Source organism: Canis lupus, chromosome 2, assembly GCF_048164855.1.
Source record: "Canis lupus baileyi chromosome 2, mCanLup2.hap1, whole genome shotgun sequence".
Taxonomy (NCBI): Eukaryota; Metazoa; Chordata; class Mammalia; order Carnivora; family Canidae; genus Canis; species Canis lupus.
In genome coordinates, this window is record NC_132839.1 from 8,711,815 (window position 1) to 8,719,268 (window position 7,454).

General features: G+C 34.5%; 1 pseudogene; it reads left to right on the forward strand.

The window, feature by feature from the left end:
* The first annotated feature begins 2,259 nt into the window (after positions 1 to 2,259).
* Positions 2,260 to 3,544, forward strand: LOC140609817 (heterogeneous nuclear ribonucleoprotein A3 pseudogene; annotated as a pseudogene).
* Positions 3,545 to 7,454: the final 3,910 nt, after the last annotated feature.

Sequence of the window (7,454 nt, forward strand, 5' to 3'; positions counted from 1 at the left end):
AATGAAAAAAGTGTGCGCACTTACCATCTTATGTATATTTACATGAAAATATCTGTACAACTAAAGAAGCAAAAACATGTATCAGTTTACTTAAGTTTTCAAAATACATTATAAAAGAATAAAAAGAAGATCTTTCTATACTCAGGTAAGTGGTACCATTAATAGGTCACAACTAGGACAAATAAGAAAATTCACAACTCCTGCTGTAATGATACATTTTTGAGCCTGTAAATATGAAAAGGATGTATTCTAGGTGATTTTTCATATGGCTAAACACAGTGTGCCTCCTTGTGCTACTGAAAGTTTCATAAAATTTCTAACTACCTCTTCACTTCTCTTATAACTCTGGTCCTAACACAGTGATCCTTGGGCTCCTTTCTAATGCATAAAATGCTAATAAAGTCTATTCTTTAACCATTTCCCCAATACAGATAAAAAAATAAAATAAAACTATAATATCAGAAAGAATGCAACAGAAAGAAAAAACAGAATTGTCTGCTTCATGAATATAAATTCCTGATTTTGCTCTGTCTTCAGAATTTGTTCTATTTCTCCCTAAAAGCCTCCAATACCACCTCCTTCACCCAATTTCTAGTCAGTTATTTACTACAATAAAACAGGCATTGATGATAACATGAAAAAATATTTGTGATAAAACGAAAAGGTCTATTAGTTTTCTGTAGATGCTGTAACCAATTATCACAAACCAAGTGGCTTAAAACAATAGAAGTTTATTCTCTCACAATTCTAGGGGCTAGAAATCCAAAATCAAAGTGTCACCAGGGCCACTCTCCTTCCAAAAGCTCTAGGAGATATTATGTTCTTTGCCTCTCCTAACTTTAGGTAGCTATTGGCATTCCTTGACTTGTGTACCCAATACTCATCCTCTGTGGTCTACCTCCATGGCCATATTGCCTCCTCCTCTTTTGTCTGTCTTCTCTATTTATTTCTTGTCATTGAATTTAGGGCCTATCTGGAAAATGGAGGATGACTTCCTTATCTCAAGATCCTCAACTTAATTTCAGTCACAAAAACCCATTTTACAAATAAGATAGCATTTGCAAATTTCAAGGGTTAAAATGTGGACATATCTTTTTAAATGCCATCATTCAACCCATGGCATAATAAGTGAAACATAGTTGATAGACACTATGTATTTGTATGTAATAAATATTAGTAGATAAAGTCATCATTACTTATACAATCAATGGAAATTTAATGGATCTAGAGGAAAATAAAATAAACATGGATTAAATAGCTACTCTGTACCAAGCAGAGAAGGGATCCAGGTTTTGTGTAACCTGGAGAACTATTTTTTAGAAAATAATATAAAATTATGAATACAAAAGTAGCTGTGAAAATGGGTTTATATCTAGAATGAGGAAAGGACTTGTAATCAATTATAAAGTCTTAAAAAATCTGAAAACCCCAAAAAAATAATAAAATAAAAATAATTAATTAATAAATAAAAAAATAAAAATCTGAAAACCTTATGAACAAAACAAAATCCAGGAAAATAACCTATTACTTTTACTACTATTATTAATTGCCACTTCTATCATACTTGCATAACAATTTTTCCCCTACATTTTGGGTTCAATATAGTAATAATTTGTATATCATTTTAAAAAAATGATAATTCAGTCTTTCCTCTAGCATGGCTAATGAGAATTTGTTTTGTGTTATTGATAGCTTACAAGGTTTTTTCAAGCTTCAGTACAGAGGGAGTTTTATGTTTTTTTTTTTTTATGTTGTTTTATCTTTACTATAGTGTTTGATGTTTACTATAAAGCCACAGTTTTATGGTGTTTTATGATCACTGTGGGCAAGCTCTGGAAGAATCTCAGCACTTTGATCTTTAATATATGCCTCACCCCATGGACATGCTAGGTCCTCCCCAGACCTATCCCATGGACCTAGCTAGGTCCTTCCTGTCTCTTGTGAGCTGGTCCTGGTTGGTAGAGAGCAGAAATGGCTATAAACCAAGACCTTCAGAAGCTTCTGATCCAGACAGGGAGAGAATACCTTTTGTTCAGATCCTCTGGATGAACAATAAGTTCTACCATGATGAGATTTTCACAGAGGACATGGGTAGATGTGGAGATGCTGGTGACCCAGAACCACCCACAGTCCCAGAACTACTACCTAGAGCATGATCTGCACTTCCTCTTCATATCCAAGGGGGAGGGTATGCTGGAATTGAAAAGGACCTGTGCACCCATATTGAACTCGAGTTGGAAGAAGCAAGTCCATTCTCAAATGGAGGGCCATGATCCAAAGGAAACAGAGCAGTTGAGATAACTGTTTATTGGTGGTTTGAGCTTTGAAACTACAGATGATAGTTTAAGAGAACATTTTGAAAAATAGGGCACACTTATAGATTGTGTGGTAATGAGAGACCCCCAAACAAAACTTCTAGGGGTTTTGGTTTTGTGAATTACTCTTGTGTTGAAGAGGTGGATGCAGCAATGTGTGCCCGACCACACAAGGTTGAAGGGCGTGTAGTGAAACCAAAGAGAGCTGTTTCTAGAGAGGATTCTGTAAAGCCTGATGCCCATCTAACAGTGAAGAAAATTTTTCTTGGTTGTATTAAAGAAGATACAGAAGACTCTGTATCTTTGAGAGACTATTTTGAAAAGTATGGCAAAATTGAAACCATAGAAATTATGGAAGACAGGCAGAGTGGAAAAAAGAGAGGATTTGCTTTTGTAACTTTTGATGATCATCATACGGTTGATAAAATTATTGTTCAGAAATACCACACTACTAATGGACATAATTGTGAAGTGAAAAAGGCCCTTTCTAAACAAGAGAGGCAGTCTGCTGGATCACAAAGCGGTCGTGGAAGTGGATCTGGCAACTTCATGGGTTGTGGAGGAAACTTCAGAGGTGGTGGTAATTTTGGCCATGGTAGAAACTTTGGTGGAAGAGGAGGCTATGGTGGTGAAGGTGGCGGCAACCGAGGTAGTTATGGAGGAGGTGATGGTGGATATAATGGATTTGGAGGTGATGGTGGCAACTATGGTGGTGGTCCTAGTTATAGTAGTAAAGGAGGCTATGGTGGTGTGGACCAGGATATGGAAACCAAGGAGGCAGATATGGGTGGTGGTGATGGAGGATATGATGGTTACAATGAAGGAGGATATTTTGGAGGTGGTAACTATGGTGGTGGTGGGAACTATACTGATTTTGGAAATTATAATGGACAACAGCAATCAAATTATGGACCCATGAAGGGGAGCAGTTTTGATGGAAGAAGCTCGGGCAGTCCCTATGGTGGTGTTTATGGATCTGGTGGTGGAAGTGGTGGATATGGTAGCAAAAATTTCTAAAAAAATTTTCAGAAGAAAAGGGCTACAGTTCTTAGCAGGAGAGAGAGGAGTTGTCAGGAAAGCTGCAGGTTACTTTCAGACAGTTGTCCCAAATGCATTAGAGGAACTGTAAAAATCTGCCACAGGAGGAACGATGATCCATAGTCAGAAAAGTTACTGCAGCTTAAATAGGAAACTCTTCTTGTTCAGGACTGTCATAGCCACAGTTTGCAAAAAGCTGCAAAAAAAGTGCAGCTATTGATTAATACAATGTAGTGTCAATTAAATGTACATTCCTGAGGTCTTTTATCTGTTGTAGCTTTTTCTTTTTCTTTTTCTTTTCATTATATCAGGTATATTGCCGTGTAAATTGTGGTAGTGGTACCAGGAATAAAAAATTAAGGAATTAAAAAAAAAAAGAAAAAGAAAAAAAGAAAAGGACCTGTGCAAGTTGGGGTCTGGAGCTTCAGTTTCATGAGTTTCACCTTAAATTCACTTCTGGAGTCAGGTATTTTATATATAGATATATTTAATTACTTTAAATGTTTAAATTGGTCATTTAAATTAGTTTGAAGTATAAGATTATAAATACCAGTAAGATATTAATATATTACTTATATTATCGGGGAGGATATAAGAATTGATATATTACTTCCAAGTTACAGTTTTGTAAAATTTGAAGCATAAGTCATTGAGTCTGAAAAGATATGATTAGGCTCTGAATTAACCTATGAAACCTACTAGAGAAATAAATCTATAAGCCTACTAGAGAAATAAATAAGATCACTTCCTCTATTAATAAATAAACAAGTACAACATCCATACCTTAACATATATGGACATACGATTTAATATAGCACTAGTTTTATTTAACACTGAATAAATATCCATCAGAATATCTGCATACCAACTAGGAATATGCTCTTCATATAATCTTTTGCCTATCTCCAAAAAAAAAAAAATGTAGCCTTTATACCATAAACCTGATCATAGAATAAGAAAAAAAATACTGAGAATAACAAAATACTATTTAAAGTCCTGTCTTATAACAGTTCATTTAGGCATACAAGGTACACAATTCAGTATCTAAGAATAAACTAGTAATCTGCTTTATGTTAAAAAAAAATGGAAACAGCATTCTGAGATACAGCTGCATAGACTATATGATGAATATTCAACATATGAGAAACTGACAAATTTATCTTTACTCCATCATTAAGCGTTTTTTTTTTGTTTTGTTTTTTGTTTTTTTTGTTTTTTGACAAGCTGGGTATTCATCTCATTAAGGGTCTTTTTTGAGTGCATTCTTTTTATCTAATGCTTGCTCATGCCCTTTCCTGACATCCTATAAGACTAGCCTTTTCTTTTCCAAATTTCTGATTACCCATATTGTTAGAAACTCATACTCAGAAAATTCTTTTTAATGATAGGAAGACAAAACCTTGGTCAAAACTCTCATTCCACTACCTAAAGTTCGATTGAATAGCTTTTCCTTCAGCCCACCTTAAAAAAACAGAGAGAAAATCAGTCATAAATGTTTTTCATTAGCAAAAATATATTAACTATTTTCGCTCGCCCGAATTCCATCTCCTTTAAATTTTCAGGTTACCCCCAATTCAGGAAAAGAGAAGTCCCTGTTTTATAACAGAGCCTCCCACGTCAAATTCCATATTCCCTACGTAAATTATTCTTTTCATATATCTTTTACTATTGTATACAAGGCAAAACATTTGACTGGGGGACTTCATTCAGTTTTAGATCACTCACTAAAATGACATTCACCTAATAATAGCTCATTGAAATCAGTGTCCAAAATGGATTCCTGGTGTTAAGGTGGAAAACAACACAGGTAATAGGATTAAACTCTGATCTCTAAAATCCCTAGTCCACCACACTCACTGAGAAGCTTACTCTGAGATTTTTCTGGAAACTGCCGAAATTTGGCAAATCTGTGCACTAGAAGATTTCATAGTTCCTTTCCAAAAATTTGACAAGAGAGAATATTCTCCATGTTAAAAAAACATCCATGTGAGAAGTACATCATCAATGTAACAGCAGAGTTGCAGCTCCTTCATTTATTATGTATTCAGTGTGTTCTTTATGCATTCCACTGCCCCTGGGTTCATGACCAAACATCAATACATGTTAACACATTTTCAATATTTATAAGCTAAAAGCTTAGATCCAAGTGTTATCAATAATGGTCCTGCTACTCCATTCATACTCACCAGCATCTCAATTCTACTGCCTACCAATAAGCATCCTCAGGAATTAATGCAGGCTAACAGTTTAAAAAAAAAATCTAATTTAAGGCTGCTTTAGGGTTAGGACTGCCAAATGTCTCACTCACACAATTGCCACTTTCCTTGTTAATACTTACTTTAGAAAGGGCTTTGTTTTGCCATATGACAGAATGTGTAAACAGGTGGCTGAGCTCAAAATTATACTTGCATAGTGATCATACCAAAGTTAAATAGGAAATAGCATTGCCTACTAATATAAATAGCAGTGACTGGTAAATAAGATAGATAAATGTCAGAAATGAATGTTTGCCTAAACAAAGATGAGTGGGAAATGGCACATATTTACCATAAACATCCAACAACATAACTTAGCCTGTTTCACTGAACATCAAATAGAATTTACTTACTTTGTTAAAATAAATGTGAGAATCTAAGTAAAATAGTTTTTCAAATGACATTGTTCCAATTAATAATGCACATGCACAAAGAAGACTAATATAAAATCTTTCTCTTTATATAGAAAATACATCAGACAATTTCTATAAATGTGTCTAATCAGAATTTAATTTGCAAGAATTTAAAGGATGCAGATAGGCCCACTGTCTTCAAGGAGTAAAAATTTCTCCCTTAGAAACACTGTTACAGTAAAAACTCAATTAACAATATCCTACCAGAAATGGAAGGATGAACCCTGGCTAGCTGAGAGTTTCCCAGAAAATATACATTTTTGTTGTGATTGAAGAATCTTTTTAAAAATATAAGGCTATTTTATTTTACCATTATAGAGTAGAATATTTGACTATTGAAATTTGAGTTCCTAACATATTGATTTCTAATTAAGGGTTTTATTGAAATCTAAAATGGTACTTGAATCCTAGTATGTGTTTATGTCCAAATTGGAAGGGTTTCTCTAGTTTAGAGGTGTGCTTTTAATTATTCAGTAATAAGACATTGCTATGATGATAGGTGATCATCAGCAAGCATCTGCCAATTGCATTTTCCTTTTTTTGTGTTAAAGAAATTCATCTGACTATTAAAATCAAATTAATCACTGTTCCAATTAGATGTTTTCATACTCTGTTTCACCTTACATTAATCCACATACACAAGCCCTAGTCCATTCCCCAAACTAAATAGATTCTCTAAATAAAAGAGATGGAGGGGATGTGTCCTAAACAAAACAAAGATGAAGGTGGCATTTCTGTTTGTCTGACAATAGTGCTGAAAATTGTGATTCAGGTCAGTGAAATACACTAGAGATGGCTACCAAAGGAGTTGCAAACCACCCCTTTTGGTCAATTCTTTCCTGAAAGGATGGATCTGGTTTCTCCCTTGCACTCCTACTCCTCTCCATCTCTCTCTCTCTCTCTCTCTCTCTCTCTCTCTCTCAGACACACCCTATGTGACTATCATGTATCAGATGCTCACATATAGGATACCTTTAAACCTCACAACATTTTGAGAGTTGATCTACCTATTAATATGGGCATTGCTTAGAAATAGTCACCTACTTCAAATCTCTGCAATCCTAATAAGAACCATGAAACCAAGTGTTTTATTAAGGGGCTCAAGGCAGCAGAAAAAAAAAAATAGAGGTCCAAAGCTGTACCAAAAGCTCAACTCTTACATTACAAACTTTGTGTTTTTAAATATTACCCAGTGACTATTTATTCCTACTTCAGACAGATTTCTGCTTAGTACAGATATGATTTTTCAGATTAAAAGCATAAAATTAGAGAAGAGAGAAAGCACATGTTTAAGACAGCCAGAAAAGTGAGTTGCTTAAAGACACACATATAATGCAATATCAAAAAAAAGTTTATATATTAAATGCAATAACAAAGAATCATAGTGCTCATTTAGCCTAAGGGCATAATGACTCAATGACCCAAAAACTCTG